The 26,225-nt window shown below is 39.4% G+C and overlaps 1 protein-coding gene across 2 annotated transcripts in view; it reads right to left on the reverse strand.

Annotated features, from left to right (window-relative positions):
- The window catches only part of disp1 (dispatched homolog 1), an 80,792-nt gene that overhangs the window by 29,537 nt on the left and 25,030 nt on the right, over positions 1–26,225 (reverse strand). Inside the window, exon 1 of one of the 2 annotated variants that reach the window (XM_079888024.1) lies at positions 2,662–3,083. The exons of the other annotated variant lie outside the window; for it this stretch is intronic. The gene's annotated coding sequence lies outside the window, so the exon portion shown is untranslated. Of the gene's footprint in view, positions 1–2,661; positions 3,084–26,225 lie in introns of those variants that run through there. 2 annotated transcript variants of the gene reach the window in all.

Genomic DNA, 26,225 nt, shown 5'->3' on the forward strand with positions numbered 1-26,225 from the left:
TGCTGGCCTAGGCACAAAAGTGAGATGGACAAATTAAAGCAACGATTATCTCTCAAAATGTGTCAAGAGAGAAATGTAAATTTTTCTATGTATATAATAGACAGTATCCTCAAAAAGTATGTGGACACTTAAGTTTGTCCACTAGAGGGCGCTTGTTCAAAACAATAACAAAGGCGTAGCTTGATGACTCCGTGAATGAGTGTTGAATCATGGGAGTTTTCAGCCGGGACTCAGGCAGTAATCATGTTCATCGGTAAGCTAAAGTTTTTATTAACGTTACTGAAATGGACGTTTTGGTCGATACCGATAAACAATAATTCTTTATTTTTGAAAGGCAATAACCGATATATTGGCCCATAAATCTAAATCCAAATTTTTACAAAAGTTTTGGGAGCCTGATTGCAAAAACAATAGTCTCAACATTAAAAGCCATGTCCCAAACACACAATTATATATAGTGTTCTCATTATAATTTTCCTTTTTTAAGTAATTTCAATCATATATCAAGCAATTCAAAACCATCATGTTGAACAGTGCGCATCTGAAGTGTCTCAGCTGAAGGAAATTTTCATATCGGGCAGATAACGCTGACATTAAAAATGAACATATATCGGCCGATACCGATAATGTGACTGATATATATCGTGCATCCCTAGTTACTGTAGTGAACGGGACTGTTTATATTACGCTTATATGCCACAGTCTGCCACTCTTTTCGTTTTGTTGTTTATGTTTATATTACGATTAAAGTTACGGTTAACAAGATTCACACAATAAGACGAGTTGAGCTATATAAAAATTATTCGTTTTCTATCGATAAAAGTATCCAAACAGTTGCTCAACTGTCTAATAAAATACACAATATATTAGCATCTTTGGTGTTTCCATGGTTAAAGTAAAACTGGAAATCGAGGGTAACGTGGAAATGACATCATTGACAGGTGACGCAATGACACGTGACGTTACACTGGTTAAAATGTATGATTTCTGTGGATTTAAACATTATTGGAAACATTTGGGATAAAGTTAAGTACACAAGACAACAAAATAAATAACACTGTCCTAGTGGTTTTTGGATATTTCAATCAAAAATATTACATATTGTGCCTTTAAGTCACACTTGAGTTAATGCCATTGCATTAGATAATATAATAAAATGATCTGAATCTGAATCAGTTTCCATCGTGTTTGAAGTCTCACTGACTTTAGTGGATGTATGAAGTCGGTTCTCCTCAAGTTCACACAGGTGAGGAATCACAGCTGTAATTCATCACATTAATTATCAACAAAGTGACACAAAACTGTTCGTCTTCATTTTCAACACTTGATGTATTGTTTTATCAATCCAAATCATACAAGTACACGTGTATTTGTGCTATCATTCTTAAAAATCATTTTTCTGCGTGTGTTGATATTTTGTTATGTAATGCAATGATTATATATATATATATACAGTACCAGTCAAAAGTTTGGAAACATTACTATTTTGTAGGTTGTTTTTTTTTAACGTTTTTTATGCTCATCAAGCCTGCATTTACTTGATCAAAAATACAGAAAAAAATTGTAATATTGGGAAAAATTATTACAATTTAACTAAATGGTTTTCAAATTTTAATAGACTTCAAAATATTATTTATTTCTTTGAACAAAGCTGAATTTTCAGCATCATTACTCCAGTCTTCAGAGTCACATGATCCTTCAGAAATCATTCTAATATGATGATTTATTATCAATGTTGAAAACAGTTGTGATGTACAATATTTTTTATAACCGGTGATACTTTTTTCATGATTCTTTGATGAATAAAAAGTTAAAAAAAAGAACAGCATAGAAATATTTTGTAACAATATACACTACCATTCAAAGAACGGTTCAAGAAATTTTTTCTTTCTTTTTTTGAAAGAAATTAATACTTTTATTCACCAAGGATGTGTTAAATTGATAAAAGGTGATAGTAAAGATTTATATTGTTAAAAAAGATTTTTATTTTGAATAAACGCTGTTCTTTTTAACTTTTTATTTATCTATGAATCCTGAAAAAAGTATCACAGGTTCCCAAAAAATATTAGCCTAAGCAGCACAACTGTTTTCAACACTGATAATAACGGAGTATCAAATCAGCATATTAGATATTATTTCTGAAGGATCATGTGACACTGGAGTAATGATGAAAATTCAGCTTTGATCACAGGAATATATTATATTTACAATATTTCTGTATTTTTGATCACATAGCCTAAATGCAAGCTTGATGAGCATAAGAGACTTCTAAACTTTAAAAACATTAAAAATAGTAATGTTTCCAAACTTTTGACTGGTACTGTATAGCCTAAGTTACTGTATATAATTACATAATGACGACAAACATTGAATAGGCAGTTGAGAAAAAAAAAAAAAAAGTAATACTGAACACTCAAACACGCAGTTGTAGATAATTTTCTTTTTAACATAATTGACAGGATAAGAGCAGGACAAGCAGAAACCTGAAAAAAAACACACTTTCATTCCTTTAATTAAACTAAAAGACAGTAATTCATAGAACATCCCAACAGAACTCATGAAGAAAATTCTGTAGAGATATAGATAGATAGATAGATAGATAGATAGATAGATAGTCATAACGGTTACACAAAAATAAAAGACAATTTTCTGGTCACTTACAGAGATTAGGACAGATCCCAGGTTTCCATTCCTTTCAGACTCAGAACTGATTTAAAAGAGCCTTTTGGTGAGACAGGCTAAGATGTAATCATATATTATGTTCAGATATCTTAATCAGTCGCATTATCTTCTGCTCAAGCGCCAAGTGTGTCTCCAAACCGCGTTATTTACTTCTGGACTCGACAAACTTTTGCGCCACAAACATCCAAACAAACGGCGTCTGAAACTCCGTAAACAAACGAGAACTCTGCTTTATAAGTTTCCGTTTTATGAGCGGAGACAGAATAATACTCCTCAATCACAATAAAACGCGGTAATCCTTTCGAAAGGAGCGAGTTATATCACGCGTTTGCTGAGAACAACGGAGCGCGTTCAAACACTCCATCTACGCGTCGCGACACAAACAAACTACAACGCCGCGCGTCCCCGTCCATAGAGCCTACAGCGCGAGCGACGGAGTCCCTGACGTCAGCGGTCCGCTGGCCAATCAGAGCGCTCTCATTATAATCATCGAAGGAGCTGCATTGATTATAATAAATCGTCAGTATTGTCGCACACATCCAGTGAATGTGACATACGAGGCACAAATCTGTACCACGAAGATTTTCATCGGAGCTTCAAATGAATCTCCAACACAGATCTCCATTTAAGGGACAAACACTGGGTTTCATTTGTTCCACAGACACACTAACTCAGGTGATGTAGCCTGTATAGCCTACAGCAGCTTACACCAAATAAATTATTTAATATTATGATAAATATTTGGAATCGTTCCCGATATAAATTGACAACAGTGATATGTTCTGCAAATTCAGGATGTGAGTGGTGATTTTTACCGGAGTTGGATTTTCTGAAACTGATGTTTCCAAGACAAGCCTGAACAGTTCACAAAGGATGCATATACCTACGATTTCATTTATTTACAACATTTCACATTCAAAATCCCCCATTTTATGATGGATGGATGGATGGATAGATGGACAGATGGATAGACAGATGGATGGATGGATGGATTGATAGACGGATGGATGGATGGATGGATGGATGGATGATGGATGGATGATGGATGGATGGACGAACGGATGGATGGATGGATGGATGGATGGACGAATGAACGGACACATCCCCCATTTTATGATTGATGGATGGATGGATGGACGGACGGACGGACGGACGGACGGACGGATAGATAGATAGATGGACAGATGGATAGATGGATGGATGGATGGATAGATGGACAGATGGATAGATGGATGGATGGATGGATGGATTGATAGACGGATGGATGGATAGATGGATGGACGAATGAACAGACACATCCCCCATTTTATGATTGATGGACGGACGGACGGACGGACGGACGGACGGACGGACAGATAGATAGATAGATAGATGGATGGATGATGGATGGATAGATTGATAGACGGATGGATGGATAGATGGATGGATGAATGGACGAATGAATGGACGAATGAATGGACACATCCCCCATTTTATGATGGATGGATGGATGGACAGACAGACAGACAGATGGATGGATGGATGAATAGACAGATGGATGGACAGACTGATGGATAGATGGATTGATGGATGGATGGATAGATGGATGGACGAACGGATGGATGGACGGATGAATGAACGGACACATCCCCCATGATGGATGGATGGATGGATGGATGGATGGATGGATGGACGGATGGACGGACGGACGGACGGACGGACGGACGGATAGATAGATAGATAGATAGATAGATAGATAGATAGATAGATAGATAGATAGACGGATGGATGGATAGATGGATGGACGAATGAATGGACACATCCCCATTTTATGATTGATGGATGGATGGATGGACAGACAGATGGATGGATGGATGAATAGACAGATGGATGGACAGATGGATAAATGGATTGATGGATGGATGGATGGATGGATAGATGGATGGACGTACGGATGGATGGACGAATGAACGGATGGATAGATGGATGGACGGACAGATGGATAGACGGATGGATGGACGGATAGATGGACGGGCAGATGGACAAAAGAACGAACAAAAAGATGAATGGATGGACGAACAAACGGATGGATGAACGGATGGATGAACGGACAGACAGATGAAGAGAAACAGAGCGCCACACATCAGCCATCCCTCCTCCACATGTTCATGCTCAGCTGCAGGACTATGAGGGTCTGAGTGAAGATGCTCCACTGAAATAACACCGGCAGCTGAGCTTCAAAGAGAAGAGGGCACTGTAACTGGATCAACCATAATCAAAGCGCTCCGGGACAAGCCTCGATCGATCGCCAGCAGTTCATCAAAGCTGACAAGGTCAGCCAACAACACAGCGGGAGAGAAGGAAAAAAGAAGGGAAGAGAAAAGAAAATCACGGAAGGCTGCGGGTCACAGAGGAAGGGTGTGTTATGTTGTAGTCTGAGCCCTGGATAGTACCTTCTATTTCAAAAACAGTTTATTTTTAAGTCAGTTTATATTGAAAGTTGGCTAATACCACCTTTTCCAAGTGGAAAATATAACTTTATCCACCAATAATCAGTGAGACTAAAGCTCTGTTCCAAGCTGTCTTTCTAGGCATCAAAAATGCAAAAGCTGTTCCACAAGCACTTTAGCAACTTTAATATATCCATAGCAGAGAAGGCAATCCCAGAATGCACTGCGATGAGCTCAGTGAAAAACAATTCATTTAAGATGTCGGAGAAATGACAACTATAGATATATTTGATTCACTATGGAAAAGTATTGATGAAAATAGATTCCATTAAGTGCAGATGGACTTTATGTATGTATATTTGATCTTATTTTACATTGGAATCGATTGGAATTACGTCTATTGCATGTTTCAGTTCTGCCATTTCATGCATTTTGCTGCCTATATAGATGGTTTCAAATCAGTTAAGTATTATGCATGGTCTGTCGGCGTGTTGTCAGTGTCCTCTCTGCTTCGCGATGTGTGTTTCACTGCGTGAGAACATGGTGTGGCGTGAGAGAGGCGTGGCTTGTCGGACATAGCAACAGTAACTAAAGGGGGCGGGTCTTTGCGAACGGTCAATTGACTAAGAGTTTCGGAGTCAAAATTGCATAATCTGGCACAGTGACTCATAACAGACCAAAGTATTGTGTAGTCTGAACCCTACATACAGGGTTTGACTGATGTTTGGGAACACCTGCACTGGTGCATAGGTGCTCATGCTCATCCCTAATCTGCAACTCTCAACGAGAACTTGAACCCCGAATCGTCCGAGTTTCTCTGTGAATTCTTATGTGTCTGAAGTTTTTCCGAAACTCTAGGGGACCAAATCTCTCCGACGCCTCTCTGAACTGGACGGGCGAGTTTGGCTCGCGAGTTCTGGCTGGTTCCTCCGGCCCTCTGAGTCCCACATGTGTTTTACTGCGCTGGAGAAAGATCAATACATGCTGACCAAATTATGGAGCAGATCAAAGAGAAACAGTTGGAAACTCGTGAGGACTTAAGTAAATATTTAGACATCTAATAAGAAAAGTATATTGACAGTAGCGTTTAATTTACTCTAAGTATTTGTATTAATCTTTGTTGTTTAGCAAGCATTAGTGCATCCAGCAAGTTAATTTATATGCAGCCTTTTATTCTATGCTACAAAAATGTTGATCCATAAAAGCAGGGAGGGATGGGACTTTTGACTGGAAATGAAATATAGGAGTGTGTTCCTGATTCCATGTGTTCCTGGTTCCTGTGTTCCATTCCTCATACAAGTGTTGCCCAACGGCTCTCAGGTGCGAACGAGAGCAACAACCCTGTTCTGTGTGTGACAAATGATCATTTCGTTTAGCTACATTTTGCGCAATATGGATAGATGGATACATAGATAGATAGACAGAAAGATAGAAAGAACCACAGACAGATAGAATGATAGAACAAAAGAAAGAATGATAGAACGATAGATAGACAGACAGACAGACAGACAGACAGACAGACAGACAGACAGACAGACAGACAGACAGACAGATAGATAGATAGATAGATAGATAGATAGATAGATAGATAGATAGATAGATAGATAGATAGATAGATAGATAGATAGATAGATAGACAGACAGACAGACAGACAGACAGACAGACAGGCAGATAGACAGATAGATAGATAGATAGATAGATAGATAGACAGACAGAGAGACAGATAGATAGATAGACAGATAGAGAGACAGACAGAGAGACAGATAGATAGATAGATAGATAGATAGATAGACAGACAGACAGACAGACAGACAGACAGACAGACAGACAGAGAGACAGAGAGACAGACAGACAGACAGACAGACAGAGAGACAGATAGATAGATAGATAGATAGATAGACAGACAGACAGACAGACAGACAGACAGATAGACAGATAGATAGATAGATAGATAGATAGATAGATAGATAGATAGATAGACAGACAGACAGACAGACAGACAGACAGACAGACAGACAGATAGATAGATAGATAGATAGATAGATAGATAGATAGATAGATAGATAGACAGACAGACAGACAGACAGACAGACAGACAGACAGACAGGCAGATAGACAGACAGATAGATAGATAGATAGATAGATAGATAGATAGATAGATAGAAAGATAGACAGACAGACAGACAGACAGACAGACAGACAGACAGACAGACAGACAGACAGACAGACAGACAGACAGACAGACAGACAGACAGATAGATAGATAGATAGATAGATAGATAGATAGATAGATAGATAGATAGATAGATAGATAGATAGATAGATAGATAGATAGATAGATAGATAGATAGATAGATAGATAGAAAGATAGATAGACAGACAGACAGACAGACAGACAGACAGACAGACAGACAGACAGATAGATAGATAGATAGATAGATAGATAGATAGATAGATAGATAGATAGATAGATAGACAGACAGACAGACAGACAGACAGACAGACAGACAGGCAGATAGACAGATAGATAGATAGATAGATAGATAGATAGACAGACAGAGAGACAGATAGATAGATAGACAGATAGAGAGACAGACAGAGAGACAGATAGATAGATAGATAGATAGATAGATAGACAGACAGACAGACAGACAGACAGACAGACAGACAGAGAGACAGAGAGACAGACAGACAGACAGACAGACAGAGAGACAGATAGATAGATAGATAGATAGATAGACAGACAGACAGACAGACAGACAGACAGATAGATAGATAGATAGATAGATAGATAGATAGATAGATAGATAGATAGATAGACAGACAGAGAGATAGACAGACAGACAGACAGACAGACAGACAGACAGACAGACAGACAGATAGATAGATAGATAGATAGATAGATAGATAGATAGATAGATAGATAGATAGATAGACAGACAGAGAGATAGACAGACAGACAGACAGACAGACAGACAGACAGACAGACAGAAAGGCAGACAGACAGACAGACAGAGAGATAGACAGAAAGGCAGACAGACAGACTGATAGAGAGAAAGATGAGAGATCAGAGAGTCCGTCTACTTCAGCGTTTGTTCGGCTCTTCCTTTGAGGAACGTCCCAAACGCAGCGCCGGCCATCAGAGTCAGTCTGAGATCTGGCGGCGGCTCAGCAAACAGTGAGGAGGAGGAGGAGTGCGTCTGTCACACACTTCTTCTGGACTCACACACACTCTTTGGAGTGTGGATGTCAAATTTCTCTAGGGGCCTCAGATTCCAGAGCGAGGAGGATCAGGGGCCATGATGTCTCAAGGCCAAAATGAAAAAAAAAACAGCAGTCTGACTGTATTAGCAGGATTTGTTTTATTGTTGTAAACATTTAGGCTAAAAATCAGTTTTTATACCTCAATATCGAATTCAAAACAAGTTCAATTCTATCAATACTAATTATGGAATAATTAAGTTTTTGAAAGAAGTCTCTTCTGCTCACCAAGGCTGCGTTTATTTGATCAAAAATACAGTTAAAAACAGTGAAATTGTGAAATATTAATACTGTTTTCTATGTGAATATATTGTAAAATGTAATTTATTTCTGTGATCAAAGCTGTATTTTCAGCATCATTACTCCAGTCTTCAGTGTCACATGATCCTTCAGAAATCACTCTAATATGAGGATTTGATGCTCAAGAAACATTGTCAAAGTTGAAAACAGTCGTGCTGCTTCATGTCTGTTGAAACTGTGATACATTTTATTTCTCAGGATTTTTTAAATGAAATAGAAAGTTCAAAAGAACAGCATTTACTTAAAATAGAAACTTTGTGCAACATTATAATGTCTTTACTGTCACTTTTAATCAATTTAATGCATCCTTGCTGAATAAAAAAGTATTAATCATACTGACCCCAAAACATTTGATGAGATCTCATCAGCCAATCACACGGCAGCAACTCAAAGCATTTAGGCATGTAGAAATGATCAAGACGTTCAAACTGAGCGTCAGAATGAGGAAGAAAGTGATTTACGTGACTTTGAACGTGGCATGTTTGTTGCTATTCTGAGTGTTTCAGAAACTGCTGATCTTCTGGGATTATCACACACATCCAGGGTTTACAGAGAATGATCCGAAAAAGAGAAAATACCCAGTGAAACACACCGGTGTCACTCCTGTCAGCTGAGAACAGAAAACTGAGGCTATACAAATGAAACTCGAAAAATTTGAATATAGTGCCAAAGTTATAATTTTGATGATTATGGCTTATATCTTATGAAAACCCCACATTCAAAATCTCAGAACATGAGAATATTACATGAAATCAATTTAAAAAAAAAGGATTTTAAATACAGAAATGTCGGCCCTCTGAAAAGTATAATCATGCATATGTATATACTAAATATATTAGTTTCACCTTTTCATTTGAATTACTGAAATACACAAACTTTTGCACGATATTCAAATTTTGCGAGTTTCACCTGTAATTCACACAGACTCACTAAAACTGGACTATAGAAGATTGGAGAAACGTTGCCTGGTCTGATGAGTCTGGATTTCTGCTGTCATTCAGATGTTCGGGTCAGAATTTGGTGAAAACAACATGAAAGCATGGATGATCCTGTCTTGTATCAGCGGTTCAGGTGTTGGTGCTGTAATGGGTGTTTATTGACACACTTCGGGACTCTTAGTACCAACTGAGCTTCATTTAAACCTGAGTATTGTTGCTGATCATGTCCATCCACAGTCTCCAGATCTCAGTCCACTAGAGCAGCTTTGAGATGTGGAGGAACGAGAGATTCACATTATGGACAAATGATCAAATGTGATCATGACAATATGGAGCAAAATCTCTGAGGAATGTTTCCAGCAGTGTTGAATCTCTGACACGAAGAATTAAGGCAGTCCTGAAGGCAAAAAGAGTCCAAACCGGTACTAGCAAGTGTTCCTAATAAAGTGGCCGGTGAGTGTATCAAACTACTGTCATGACCATTTAAAACGGCTAAACCTTTAAAAATACAAGCACTTTTTGAATTAAAAGGAATTACATCAATGAAGAATAACTTTTTATAAAGTAGTCCCTAAATGGACAAATTAGACACACACACACAAAAAAGATTTCTACACGTTAATTTGTCCTTTTAGGGACGACGTGAGCATTACTGTAAATGCATGTAGAAACTCTGATCTGGCGTTAACACTAATATCACACAGCGGAATTAAATCATAAATCCCAAACTGATGAAAATTTAACACAAACATTTGTGAAAGCCAACAGCGCACAAAAAAAAAAAAAGCTTAAAAAATTATGAGTACATTTGTGATAAATGACCACAAAACCTACAAAAATATAATAAGTGCATAATAAATTTCAGCTGTTGCCACGCGGTTACACCCGCAACACTGCAGCCTGGACTGTGTCTCGTTCCGCTCTCATGCCAACACAAACCGAATCACCTCACCCTGCATGATTTCACTCAGCGGCTCCAGGAAACTGTGTGTGTGTGTGTGTGTGTGTGTGTGTGCTGGGTCTGATTTTAATGAACAGGCCCATACTAACAGCGCTCGGCTGGGGAAAGACTGCTGGCTTCATGCCTGTGTCATGTTTCCAATGAGAATCGTGAACCAACACCTGCTGGCCACATTAAAAATTAGAAAATAACACAACAACACACACACACACACACACACAAAATCTGCTCGTATATCATTACAGATCTCCATCTCACACACACACACCCTTCATTGCCTCTGTGTTGAGTTACATATATTATGTATTCATCTCCAGACTAGCTGAAGTTACTCAAGATTATCAGATTTTAATCTATAGTCGCATTTGAATTGTTGCATAACTGTACGTGGCCAACTTCAAACTAAGTTTTATGATTAATTGTAGTAAAAACAGTCAAATATTTTTAATATTTAAAATAAGTGTTTTCTAATGTTAAAATTAGTGCTGGGCAATGATTAATCGCATCCAAAATAAACATTTGTATTACATATATATGTGTGTATAATTAATTTTAATTTATCATTTATTTATAATTTTAATTTTTCTTATATATAAAAATTAAGCTGAATGTTCAGCATCATTACTCCAGTCTTCAGTGTCACATGATCCTTCAGAAATCATTCTAATATGATGATTTGATGATCAAGAAACATTTCTGATTATTATCAATGTCATATTTTTGTGAAAAGCATCCTACATTTTATTTTTCAGGATTCTTTGATGAATGGAAAGTTCAAAACAACAGCATTTACTTGAAATAGAAAACCTTTGTAACATTACAAATGTCACTCTTGATTAATTTAATGTATGCTTGATGATTAAAAGTATTCATTTCTTTTAAAAAATGAAACGGTAGTGTCAGACGCTGATGTTCTCAATTATCTTTAAATAACAGTGTGTTTTAATGTATTGCTGATAATATAGTGTTTCGTAATCCTCACTTTCCTGCTCCAAGTCACCCTTATAAAACAGTCCTTCTGGGGGAAAGTAGATTAAAATGAGATTTATTATTGCATATTTGCTATCTTACAAGCATGCTGACAATGCAGAAAAAAGGGGAAGGATATTCGTGTCCCGCTGGAATAATGAATTATTGCAGGATTTCCTTTGAAACTTTTTTTCACAAATAATTAAAGAAATGGCAAGTAACGCATTGAATTAAACATCTGTTGCAGCAGAAAGACTGAAATAGTCCTTTCTGGTAAAAACGCACTCCAGTGATCTTTGCTTTATTTACAACTTCAAAAAAATATTTTTTTTTACAGTCAAGAAGGGAAAGTTAAATCTCCAAAATATATTGTGTATTATATAGGGGTGTAACAATATATCATGTAAAAAATATATCGCAATTCGAAAATGTAACAATATGTATTGTGTATAAATCACCCAAAATGAAAATTACTGTGCATGAAAAAATTACAGTTTACAGAGTTTTAGTGTCAGTGCTATATTAAACTACTATATATAATGTATAATAATGCTATGGGGGAATATTTGTGTCCTGATAATGCCAAATGTCTGTTACCAGTAAATAGTGGTACATTATTTTATATATATCTAGTCAGTGAAAGAGTGCAAGCATGTTCGTCTAAAATTAATTCAGTATTTTCAGCTTCAGAATCATGAATATTGTTATTCTGGTGTCTCTATTGTCTTGTACTTTGGGTTTCCAGCACCAAGTCCAAGTCTATTCATTTACACACACAATGTAAAACCAAATTTTGCATTTAAATCAACAGTTAATTTTTTGTTAATCTTTTACCATATGTCTTGGAGTATCGCAATAATATCGTATCGTGAGTTCAGTATCGTGATATGTATCGAATCGTGACATGAGGGAATCGTTACACCCCTAATAGTATACAATATTGTCCGCTGGTGTGGACGCCACATTATTACAAGAAAAGTCACATTATGGAAGTAAAACGGGTTGCAAACATTGTTAGTCCAGCTAATTAACGAGCCATTTTCCATTAGATTAGAGCACACTACAGTAAAATGGCATTGCAACAACTGTCAAGTGTGCAAAACAGAAACATATTTGTTGAGGATTGTGGTCTGAAAGCGTAGCATCAGGGTACCAGCAGACAGACGGACCACGAGCAGGCCGAATGATTAATGTGTGCTTTGACAAACGCGTCCTATAAATACAAACATGTGTGCACTCTTGTCTGCCACACTCATGTTTCTAGCACAGAGTGTGTGTCATTGTTTCAATATTTAAAACACACAAGTCTGATTTTCTGATGTGGTTTGGAGGGTTCCCAGGGTCTTGCCTTCACTTCCTCCTCTATTTAACGACAAATAATGTAAGAAAAGTGATACCGGGGCAGGAAAAAGACATGCTCGTACAGTAATAGTGGCTAGGAAATGGGAAATGCATATAGGCCTATGTATGTTTAACACTGGGTAATTCAAAAGAACAGATCAGGTGTTAGTACAGGACAAAATGGATAGCTGCCCTTATAGCGATTTATATGCAATACAAAAATACAGCATATCACACAAAAGAAAAGTAAAAAAAAAATGTTATTTATATACACTGTTATAATTATGTGACCGTGGACGACAAAACCAGTCACATGGGTCAATTTTTTGAAATTGAGATTTATATATCACCTGAAAGCTGAATAAATAAGCTTTCCATTGATGTATGGTTTGTTAGGATAGGACAATATTTGGTGGAGATACAACTATTAGAAAATCTGGAATCTGAGGGTGCAAAAAAATCGAAACATAGAGAAAATCTCCTTTAAATTTGTTCATTTATGTTCATGATTGTGCTGCACTCACTCACAAAAATAAATGTTTTATATATTTACGGTAGGAAATTTACAAAATATCTTCATGGAACATGATCTTTACTTAATATCCTAATGATTTTTGGCATAAAAGAAAAATCGATAATTTTGACCCATACAATGTATTGTTGGCTATTGCCACAGATATACCCGTGCGACATGTGACTGGTGACGTGATCCAGGGTCACATATGTTGCCTCGCTTTTCGTGTAGAGCTGCACAATTCTGGATAAATTGAGAATCATGATTTTTTATTTTTGTTTCAAACTGAGATCATGATTCTCACACGACCCTGAACAGACAACAAAACTAAAAAAATAACATGTAGAATTGAATAGAAGTTCAGATGAAATGTTAATTGCTGCCGTCTGTTTAAAAATATATATTTAATTGATTTGAATCATTTGTTTTTAAATGGATTGAGTGAATGATTCAATGACTCACTCATTTAATTCCTGGATGATTCAGCGTTCTTGAACAAATCTCGTGATTGAATGATTCAGTGATAAACACATTTTTAACAGTCACTTGTCGCCACCTACTGGTGTAACGATGTAATGATACAATCTTTATTTGAAGCATCAAGTTACTTTCAAAAGGTGATTTACCTATTTTTTTACTACGCTACCGTAGACATCAGTGTTTATATCCGAACTATAAGCCTCTATCTCAGTACTTCTATGATAATATGAATTATTGTAAGACAGAAATAATGATACTGTGGTTGAAAAGACAGTTTCTGAAGCTGACAATGACAATACACACAATTCAATATACAATACAATGACAATATACATGATTAGCCGAATCATTGTCATTTAGAAATAAGATCGCTTGTGTTTGAATCGAGATCGCGATCTTTTAATGATTAATCATGCAGCTCTAATCTAAAATCTTCCTCTCTGTTTGTATGAACAGACGAAGGTCCTTCCAAAACACTAATTTTCACAATAAACAGGGTGTGTGTAGTGCTTTTGGCAGCTAAATATTGATATCCAAGACCCTAAACCCGAGAAACACATACACTCTTGCCATACTTGGATTTTTTAGGTGATTATACAAGCGTGTGCGAGAAGATCTCTGAACTGAACTCGCTGTAAAAATGACTAGTCGACGACAACACGTTCTCCACCCTGAGCCTGCCGGGGCCTGCGATTTATCCTTCATCCGCTAAATGAGCTCAAAACATATTAACATCAATGACATCAGGAGCAGGTCTGACAGGAGCAAACCTCACTGCGCCTTTCCCAGCAAGAAAGAAAAAAACTGTGAAGCTGAGAAATAGGAAAAATCCTGACTCCTGCACAAACTGATTTTCCAGAACTCAACAGCTAAACTTATATCATCCGGCAAACTCTCTGTATTCTCAGTGTGGTGTCATAGAAATGTGCGAAAACTCTTAGGACACTGTGACTGCATCCAAAATCACATACTTCCCTACTATACAGTCGGTGAAAAACAATATGTGACAAAAGTATTCACAGTACAAGGGATGAACGATATATCGGCCACCGTATCGGTATCGTCCGTTCATTTTTAATGTTATCATTATCGGCCAAATAAGAATATTTGGTCGATATATGAAAGCCGATAAATAATAGATTATATTCTTCAGCTGAGACACTTCAGATGCGCACTGTTCAACATGATGGGTTTGAATTGCTTGAAATATGATTGAAATTACTTCAAAGAAGGAAAAATGCGGTGACATGTTCGATTCACTTAGTTTTGTCATGGCCACAACATATAAACTCGTGGGAACGTGATATTAAGTCATGGGAACGTGATGATCTCTCGTGGGCACCAGATTGTATGTTGAGGGAACGGCATCCGTTTCTCGTGGCTACGAGTTTTATAACATGTGGGAACCGAATCTTCACACGCGACACGGGCTCTCCTTTTACCACGGGCATTATTTACTTCATTATTTGTTAATTTAAGTTTCTCATAATTTGTTTTTGTTTATTGCCTTAAACGGGACTTTATTCGTGACAAGTATTTCATTCAAGCCAGCAAATGTCCGACGAAAAAGCCCATTCAACTTAAGAATGCGCTTCAGGTGTCTTTCACTTACGTACCCATGTCTTAATGGCAGAGACTGCACTATATCTTTATATGACATTCCTAATTCAAAGTAAAATGTTATTTCATCTGCTGTATATGGTTACAGTATTGACCGGTGTGGTTCCCTCAACATAACTACGAGAACTACATAACTACGTGGCCACGAGAAATATGTTGTTCCCTCAACAAAATGATCTCGTGGCCCCGATTTATTATCACGTTCCCACGACTTAATGACATTCCCACGAATTAATATCTCGTGGCAACAACATATTATCACGTTCCCACGAATTTATATGTTGTGGCCACGACATAACTAAGTTAACTGAACATATCCCCTCCATATATGCACCGTAGAAAAAAGAGTTTAGTGTAAGTCTGTCATATTGGCTACATACATGTGTTTGGGACGTGGCCTTTAATGATGAGACTTTTGTTTTTGTAATCAGGCTCAGTTTTTTGTAAAATTTGGATTTAGATTTATCGGCCCATATATCGGTTATCGGCTTTCAAATATAAAGAATTATCGGCGGTTATCGGCTTTCAAATGTAAAGAATTATCGGTTATCGGCAGTTATTGGCTTTCAAATATAAAGAATTATCGGTTATCGGCGGTTATCGGCTTTCAAATATAAAGAATTATCGGTTATCGGCGGTTATCGGCTTTCAAATATAAAGAATTATCAGTTATCGGTGGTTATCGACTTTCAAATATAAAGAATTATCGTTATCGGTGGTTATCGGCTTTCAAATATAAAGAATTATCGTTATCGGTGGTTATCGACTTTCAAATATAAAGAATTATCGTTATCGGTGGTTATCGACTTTCAAATATAAAGAATTATCGTTATCGGTGGTTATCGGCTTTCAAATATAAAGAATTATCGTTATCGGCGGTTATCGGCTTTCAAATATAAAGAATTATCGTTATCGGTGGTTATCAGCGTTCAAATATAAAGAATTATCGGTTATCGCCGGTTATCGGCTTTCAAATATAAAGAATTATCGTTATCGGTGGTTATCGGCTTTCAAATATAAAGAATTATCGGTTATCGGCGGTTATCGGCTTTCAAATATAAAGAATTATCAGTTATCGGTGGTTATCGACTTTCAAATATAAAGAATTATCGTTATCGGTGGTTATCGGCTTTCAAATATAAAGAATTATCGTTATCGGTGGTTATCGACTTTCAAATATAAAGAATTATCGTTATCGGTGGTTATCGGCTTTCAAATATAAAGAATTATCGTTATCGGTGGTTATCGGCTTTCAAATATAAAGAATTATCGTTATCGGCGGTTATCGGCTTTCAAATATAAAGAATTATCGTTATCGGTGGTTATCAGCGTTCAAATATAAAGAATTATCGGTTATCGCCGGTTATCGGCTTTCAAATATAAAGAATTATCGTTATCGGTGGTTATTGGCTTTCAAATATAAAGGATTATCGGTTATTGGCGGTTATCGGCTTTCTAATATAAAGAATTATCAGTTATCGGCAGTTATCGACTTTCAAATATAAAGAATTATCGGTTATCGGCCAAAATGTTCATATTGGTACATCCCTACACAGTACTAGAGTAGGCGAAAAGTCCCCGGATGACCAACTACTTCCAGCGAGATTCTGAAGTGCATATGATGGACACTTTACTATCCCATGAGGCCACGGGAGAGGATTTATGTACAGCAGTGAAGCGACGCAACTGACACTGGTTGGTCACATGACAGTGACATCATGGCGATGTAGTACATCCAGATTTCATTCATACTACACTCACTCATACTATACAGAACATACTTTTTTAGCGGTCGTGAAGTAATTACTTATTCAAGAGAGTATGCGATTTGGGATGCAGCCAATCTGAAGCATGTTCATTTTACTTCAGTAATCTCATTAGAGAAACAAGATATTAAACAAGAAAATGCAGGGTGGGACTGTTTATCCATTAGGAATTGATTGAATTCAAAAGGAAAGTCATTTCAGAAGTGGGTTCAGAAGTTTTTTGATAAATTAACATTTTATTACTTTTATTAATGTGAACCGTTTTATCATTTATGCAGTATTCATTCCAAATGAATCTTGAAATGTCTTGTATGTAGTTTTTTATTTTTCAGTACTCTCTTAAAAAAATGAATAAATAAATAAATAAATAAATAAATAAATAAATAAATATATATATATATATATATATATATATATATATATATATATATATATATAGTATTTATAAAAGAAATTGTTCGCTTTAGTTTAATTTAGTACTTCAACTTAAACTAGAGGGTCAGTAAGAACTTTTATTCAGTAATGATTCATTAAACTGATCAAAGTGACAGTAAAGACATTTATAATGTTACAAAATATTATATTTCAAATATGTCCTTGTGAACTTTCCATTCATCAAAGAATCCTGAAAAATAACATGTATCACAGTTTCCACAGAAATCTGAACTGTTTTCAACATTGATAATAATCATAAATGTTTCTTGAGGATCAAATCATCATATTAGAGTGATTTCTGAAGGATCATGTGACACTAAAGACTGGAGTAATGATGCTGAAAATTCAGCTTGATCACAGGATATAAATTACATTTTGCAAAATATTCACGCAGAAAATAGTTATTTTAAATTGTAATAATATTTCACAATTTTACTGTATTTTTATTGTACCCCAAATTTTCGAACAAAAGTGTGTTTAAAAAACCCTGTTTGCACCCTGAACCCGACTGCTGTACTCTAAAGAAAGTTGGATTTGTGATATTATGACAAACCATTCCTGCCGTACCAATGAAGTTCATGCAGCGATAACTTACTAAGATTCAATAAATCACCCCGTTGACCCAAATGAATGAGCTTTGCTCATTTTAAAGACTTCCTGCTGCTGTCAGATGACCAGTCTTTTGATGCACAATTGCATATTTGAACAAAACAAGTAATTAACGTGGCATAAAACGGGTGGACGACACGGAAAGGGACGCTTTGAAAGCAGAACTAGAGCCATAAAAATGGTACCAGTGTGTCAGACAATCAAGTCAGTGTTAACGTCTGAGACGGGAGGGAGAAACAGCCAATATTTCATGGCTTTAAGTAGTTTCCCAAACAGCGCTGAGCGAATATCCACCTCAGAGATTTATAGGAGGAACCCAACACACTTTTTCAATAAAGTAAAAAAAAATCTACCGCCATAATAATGCCACTGGCTATTAAAGCAAATCCAGCACAGAGGAAACCTCAATAATTACTCTTAGTACTTTTTTCACCCCATTCTGAAGAGCTTAGAGGTCTTGAAGAATGAAACACACTTAGCCATCCACTTTTCCCAGTCTGTCATTGTTGTGAGGCTGCTAAATATTTGCTCTTCCCAGCTTAGGATGTTAGGATGAGAAGACCCTCTTTGTGGCGAGAGGTCAAAGGCCTTCGATCGCTTTCCTGGGACCAAACCGGAGATCTCGGCATCTTCAACCATCACTTACACTCTTTCAATTAGTGGAAAGCTTTGACTCCTTTCAGTAAGAAACTCTTTGAAAACAGCTTGAGCAAACCTCCATCGATCAAGACTGTGAGGGATTCGGTGGATGGAAACAAAACACAAAAAAACACTCAAACGTCTCAATGTTGCATTTATATAAAAATAAAAAATATTTTAAAAAGTAGTTTTGGGAACGATTAATCATGATTTATCGCATCCAAAATAAAAGTTTGTGTTTACATAATATATGTGTCTGTACTGTATATAATTATTTTGTATTTATAAATAAACACATATGCATGTATATATCTAAGAAATATTTGCATGTATATACTGTACATAAATGTATACTTAATTTATATTATATATAAATATTATATATATAAACAACACATTTTTCTTAAATATATACAATGCATGTGTGTGCATTTATATATACAAAATAATTATACAAAGTACACACACATATATTATATAAACACAAACTTTTATTTTGGATGCGATGAATCGTTGCCCAGCATTAAAAAATATATAAAAATATACGACATTTATAATATAAAAATATTTATATTTCAAGTAAATGCTGTTCGTTTAACCTTTCTATTCTTCAAAGAATCCTGAGAAATAAAATGTTTCACGATTTTCACAAAATATGACTGTTTCAACATTGATAATAATCAGAAATGTTTCTTGATCATCAAATCATCATATTAGAGTGATTTCTGAAGGATCATGTGACACTGAAGACTGGAGTAATGATGCTGAAAATTCAGCTTTGATCACAGGAATAAATTACACTTTACTATATATTCACATAGAAAACAGCGATTTTAAATTATAATAATATTTCCAAATTTTTTGCTGTATTTTCACAGCCTTGGTGAGCAGAAGAGACTTTCAAAAACATTTTTAAAAAATCTTACCGACCCCACAATTGCATACATAATAAAATAATTATCACTCATTTAGTAAAAGCCAGTGTGGAAAAATGCAACCGCTCTGTGATCAAGAAAACCTTTATATTGCCCAGCACTAACACTGATGCAACATCTTTTAACTCAAACATTTAACTACATACTTTAAGCCGCTGGAGTTATTATTGGCATAAACAACAAACACTGAAAGCTGAGCATCATGGGATCTCTATCGGACTTCAACCCTGTCATTAAGACAGTAATCAGGAGTTTTATCTGACGCCAGGGCAATGGTGAAGTTTAACAACGGCGGATGATCAAAGCTCGTCTTCGCGTAGAGACGCTGGCTCGCAGAAACTGCTGTTTGTAATCTACGACTGCGCCTAAAACACAGCTGTTTGACACCAGGAGACGAGCTCTCCTCCATGACCAATCCTCTCGTCTCGTCTTCCTCTTAAACACAGCTCTGCAGCTGTGAGAGGCTCACCTTTAGAGTCCACATGAAATCAATATTGAAGTTTTTTGTCTTTTAGTATGAATATGTTAGCCTTACTGTTATCTATAAGCTAGTGTGCTCCAAAATAATGACAAAATTCGTATTTAGAAGATACAAGCATTCAAAACTTAGTCTCTCACTTCCACCAATAAGGATCAATGATTTTGATGCACTTCAGCTTCTCATCAGATTTTCTGTCCAATCAAATGCTCTCTAGAATCTGAAGCTCCGCCCCCTACATTATAAATAGACGCTGAGGCTGCGGCTGAAATGTTCACTCGTTCACACATTTACTGTTTTCTACATGATGAATGGCACATAGTGCACTATATAGGGGATAGGGAACGATTCAGACAGTGTAAATATGCTTTCCATGAAGTCTGGTTTCACGTTAGTGTTATGAGAACCGCCACAGCTCCGGTCCAGAGACACGATACACAGAGTGGATCATGTGATCGAGTCGCTGAAGACCAGAAAACGTATCGGACACGTTTGAATTCTGCACAGATTACTGTATTTTAAAGCGATATGGAGAAGAAACGGTTAGACAGACTCTGCATTAGAAACAGCACTGATGAGTAGAAGAGAAAACACCGGTGTCATGAACCAACATAACTTACACACTCTTCAATCTACACATCAGCATCATCACGTTCTCTGTTTTGCTAACAGTTTCATATTAAATCTAAAAGGGGAATCTATTAATCTGTCGTAACTGAGCTCAACGGCTCTGGATGATATGAGATGTGATGTAAACGAAACACTATTGGCTATTTTTAAAAGGGGGAGGAGCTTATCACTATGCCCCGCCCTGTTTCCTGTATCAGTGGAAATTACAGCAACACATTGAATAAAATTGCAAGGCACTTCAGTGGGCTTTTAAACAGCTCGTACGAGAATGAACATGATTCACGACCCTGATATTCTCAAGCCAAAGTTCTTTTTCATTCTTTGCTTAGAAGTAGAAAGAAGTTGGAAATGCTGCAGTGATTTACTATTAACGAACATCCAGACGCCGTCCCATGCTGAGAGCGACGTTTAGATGATGAAAATGTAAATATGAGTTGCACACTTTCCTCTCAATAACAAAATAAACACAACAACAGCATGACAGCGTTGAGAAACAGCAGTTCAGAAAGCATCTGATCATATTGATGTGGATGTTTGCATCAGTTCTGAGATTTATAGTCTCAAATATACTTCAAACGTCTGAACGGTAGTGATAATTCAATATTTATGTACTGTATTCTTCTATAGTCTACTTTCACAGTGCCAAACTTCAGTTAACAGCACTGTTCTGTAAAAACAATTGTGCGAATGAAGTCTTTACTAATACAGGCCTCTTGTTGGGAGCAAAAATGAGTTTAATTGGAAGGAAAAGGGGGGAAAAGTGTTGCACACCTCCCGGGGTTTTCAAATGCCACTTCAAGACTCTTGCATTATAATGGCAGATCCTGCAAGGGCCGAAGCGGGTCAGGGCCCTTCTGCCCTCTCCTGAGCTGTTAATGGGCTTCACAGGGTCAAAGTGAAGATTACAGAAACCCAGCGGACACTTGAACGTCTCCTAAAAACATGCGACAGGAGATTTCCCACAAACCAACCGATGAACGCGCAAACATCATGTCTACATGCATGAAATATAAAAAGAGAATCATTTACAAGTTCATAGACAAATATGTTCAAAGAGGAATATAAGGGGCTGTTTACAAAACTAAAAACTGAACACATTTGTGTGTGTTTCGACCATTTATTTACACGACAACAGCGTTTTGTGGGCCTGAAAACGGAAACTTTTAAAAATGGGTTCTCTTACGAGAGGTTCTCTCGTATTGCGTAAGGAACTTACGCTACGGGAAAAGTCATCTTTTCTCGAGATACTGAAGCCAAAAAATTATCCTTAATTTTTCATAATTTGTCAACGCAGTGCAGCAGGCAGCACAGCAGAGCTAGAGCGGGCAATACTGCGTGCTCATTGGCTGCCGCGCGGCAACTGCTTAAGCCTACCAGTGAGCCCCGCGTGACGTCACGCCCAATCAGGGTGCGCGCGCCCTCGCGCGTCACAGCCCGCCAGAAGGGGCGACGTCAGAGCGTATAAAAACAGGGCTCGGAGGCTTAATTCTCTGATTTCTGTCTCTTCAGCGAAGCTCTTCGCATCGCTGCTCTCTGAGAGAAGCCGTCGCCGTCGAAACCAGCAACGAGCCAGCCTAGGACAGCCTGAGGAAGCCGGACGAATCTTCGCCGCCTTCAGCCTGCCGTGCCAGCTCAGCTATCCGGCGATATATCCTTTCTCATTATGTGTTTTACTGATGTATCTTTACACGAGGCGTTGTTTCAAATGCCTCGCACCACTCCCCGCTCTCTCTCCCTCTGTCGAGCCGCGCAACTGCGCCTCTCACAAGGTGTGTTAGAGATGCGGATGATTACGGGGCTCGCTCTCTCCCTCTGTTCGAGCCGCGCAAAACGTGCCGCTCACAAGGGATCGCAGACGCGTACGGTCACGGGGCTCGCTCTCTCCCTCTGTTCGAGCCGCGCAAAACGTGCCGCTCACAAGGGATCGCAGACGCGTACGGTCACGGGGCTAGCTTTCTTTACGTTACAAGAAAGCTACCCCCCTCCCCCCCGCCCGCCGTCTCCCGGCGAAAGGAGAAAAGAGTGTTCTAGACCCGCCAAGGCCGGTCTAACCTCCATCTCTAACATATTTCTCAGTCCCCTCCTAGTTCAGGCTACTGGGAATATCTATACTGCAGTAAACGAGCCTGTCACAGTACACGCACGCCTGCAAACAGGATAACGCTCTCTGGCTACTCGCCCTCCCCGCACTCTCTCCCTCTGTTCGAGCCGCGCAGACTGCGCCGCTCACAAGGGATTGCAGAAGCTGACAGTCGCGGGGTTAGTTTTCTTTACGTTACAAGAAAGCTACTGTCCCCGCGTCCGTCACTCGCCGGTGATAGGAGAAAAGAGAGTGTTCGAGTCTCACCGAGGCTTGGCTACCGCCTTTCTCACATATTTCTCAGTCCCCTCTAAGTTCAGGCGGCTGGAAATATTAATATTGCAGTAAACGAGCCTGTTACAGTACACGCACGCCTGCAAACATGATAACGCTCTCTGGCTACTCGCTCTCCCCGCACTCTCTCCCTCTGTTCGAGCCGCGCGGACTGCGCCGCTCACAAGGGATTGCAGAAGCTGACAGTCGCGGGGTTAGTTTTCTTTACGTTACAAGAAAGCTACTGTCCCCGCGTCCGTCACTCGCCGGTGATAGGAGAAAAGAGAGTGTTCGAGTCTCACCGAGGCTTGGCTACCGCCTTTCTCACATATTTCTCAGTCCCCTCTAAGTTCAGGCGGCTGGAAATATTAATATTGCAGTAAACGAGCCTGTTACAGTACACGCACGCCTGCAAACATGATAACGCTCTCTGGCTACTCGCTCTCCCCGCACTCTCTCCCTCTGTTCGAGCCGCGCGGACTGCGCCGCTCACAAGGGATTGCAGAAGCTGACAGTCGCGGGGTTAGTTTTCTTTACGTTACAAGAAAGCTACTGTCCCCGCGTCCGTCACTCGCCGGTGATAGGAGGAAAGAGAGCGTTCGAGTCCCACCGAGACTTGGCTTCCGCCTTTCTCACATATTTCTCAGTCCCCTCTAAGTTCAGGCGGCTGGAAATATTAATATTGCAGTAAACGAGCCTGTTACCTTACACGCTCGCCTGCAAAACATGACGACGCTCCGGCTACTCGCCCCGCTTCCCGCGCAAACTGCGCCGTTCTCAGGGATGTCAGAGCGGACGGTCACGAGTAATGCTCAGCACCCCGCGTGCCTCACTCACCGGCGGAATGAGGAGGGAGATGTTTGTAGCCCCGCTGAGGCCGGGCCATTCTCCAATTCCCATACATTTCTCAGCCCCCTCTGAGTTTAGGCGGCTGAAAATGTTAATGTTGCAGCAACGAGCCTGTTATAATACACGCACGTCTGCACGCTATCGCCGACGAAAAAACATGACCCGCACTCTCTTATGCTCGAGCGAACCGATAGTCTATGCACTCTTCCCCTGTGGCTCAGTGGCAGAATAACAGGCTTTCACACCAGAGACCCGTGTTCGATCCCGGCTCTGGCAGCAAAAAATTTTATGCTGTTCGCTGATCCAAGCTCGCGGCCAGCTTCTCACACGCAGAAAGTGTGTGTATTGCAGCCAATGAGTCAGTTATACAACTCGCTCGCCTGCACACAAACGCTGTTCGTACAGCGGCCCAGAAAATCTGGCAAAGAGTGTTAATTCTGGTTATTCGGCTCACGCCGACGGTGTTTGAGTGTAGTAAATATGCCCACGACCCAGTGTTCATTTCTACACACAAGCACAATTCCCCCTGTGTACCCCACAGAGCACACTCACATAAAGCGCGCACTTGCCGCTCGAGTGTTAAGTGTAGGAAAGGTGCCCGCTCACGAGTGCTCACAACCACACGCTGTTCGCTCTGTCTCACACGTTCAGGGTTCAGATATCGCCACTGCCACCGGCCGTGTTTTAATAAAGAGTCCTGTGCCCGCTCCCCTGCGTTCACACTCTGCTATAAACACTCACGCGCGCTCTCTCAGCGCAATCCGGCCGGTCACTGCTATCAGCGAGTCCCCGTCTCGCAGCACTGTCTCAGCGCGCACCGCGCGCCCGCCACTGCAGGTCCCTCGTCCCGCGCTATGCAGCGGGCAGGACTCAGAGGCCATTCGACCCCTAGCTATGAGTGCGAATGCATGGAAAGCTATTCCGGGTGTGTCGACATGGGTGCTGGACACGGTAATACAGGGCTATTCGCTACAGTTCAGTCGTCGGCCTCCGCGCTTTCAAGCCCGGACCGAAATGAAAGTGAACGCAGAAGCAGCCCATCTGCTTCATGCAGAAATAGCGAAGCTGCTACAAAAAAAAAAAAAAAAAAAAAGGCGATAGAGAGAGTTCCTCCTTCTCTGACCGAGGCGGGCTTTTACAGCCGTTATTTCCTCGTGCCCAAGAAGGACGGTGGGCTCAGACCCATATTAGATCTGAGACATTTGAACAGGGCTCTCATGAGACGGCCGTTCAAAATGCTTACGACCAGGCAGATCCTCGCGCTAATTCGCCCGAGGGACTGGTTTATATCTCTCGATCTGAAAGACGCGTATTTTCAAATCCAGATTATACCCCGTCACAGGCCATTCTTGAGATTCGCCTTCGACGGCCAGGTGTATCAATATACCGTCCTTCTGTTCGGCCTGTCCCTAGCACCCCGTACATTTACGAAGTGCATGGATTCAGCTCTCGCTCCCCTGAGAAAACAGGGCATGCGAATTCTGAACTATCTGGACGATTGGCTCATTCTAGCGCAGTCAAAAGAGGAACTCATCTCTCACAAGATAGCGCTTCTCAGTCATCTGGAAAGCCTGGGTCTTTCGGTGAACTGGGCCAAGAGCTCACTTATCCCCAGTCAGTCAATTTCCTTCCTAGGAATAGAACTGGACTCGGTGGCGATGACGGCCAGGCTGTCAGAACAGCGCGCGCGCTGTGTTCGACACCTCGCCGCATCCTTCCAAAAGGGCAGATACCTCCCTCTGAAACGTTTCCAGAAGTTGTTAGGCCATATGGCATCAGCCGCAGCGGTCCTACAGCTGGGTTTACTTCGAATGCGCCCGCTTCAATGCTGGCTGAAATCGAAAATACCCCGCGGAGCGTGGGTTTCGGGCAGCGCTCAAGTCAGCGTGACTCAGGTCTGTGTCTCAGCCCTGCAGCCCTGGCTAGCGCCCGAATGGTACTGACAGGGAGTGACAATGGGAGTCATCTCACACCGCAAAGTGGTCTCGACAGACGCGTCCAACATGGGTTGGGGAGCGCTTTACGGGGGCAGACC

Source organism: Squalius cephalus (genome assembly GCF_949319135.1).
Source record: "Squalius cephalus genome assembly, chromosome: 12".
Lineage (NCBI taxonomy): Eukaryota > Metazoa > Chordata > Actinopteri > Cypriniformes > Leuciscidae > Squalius > Squalius cephalus.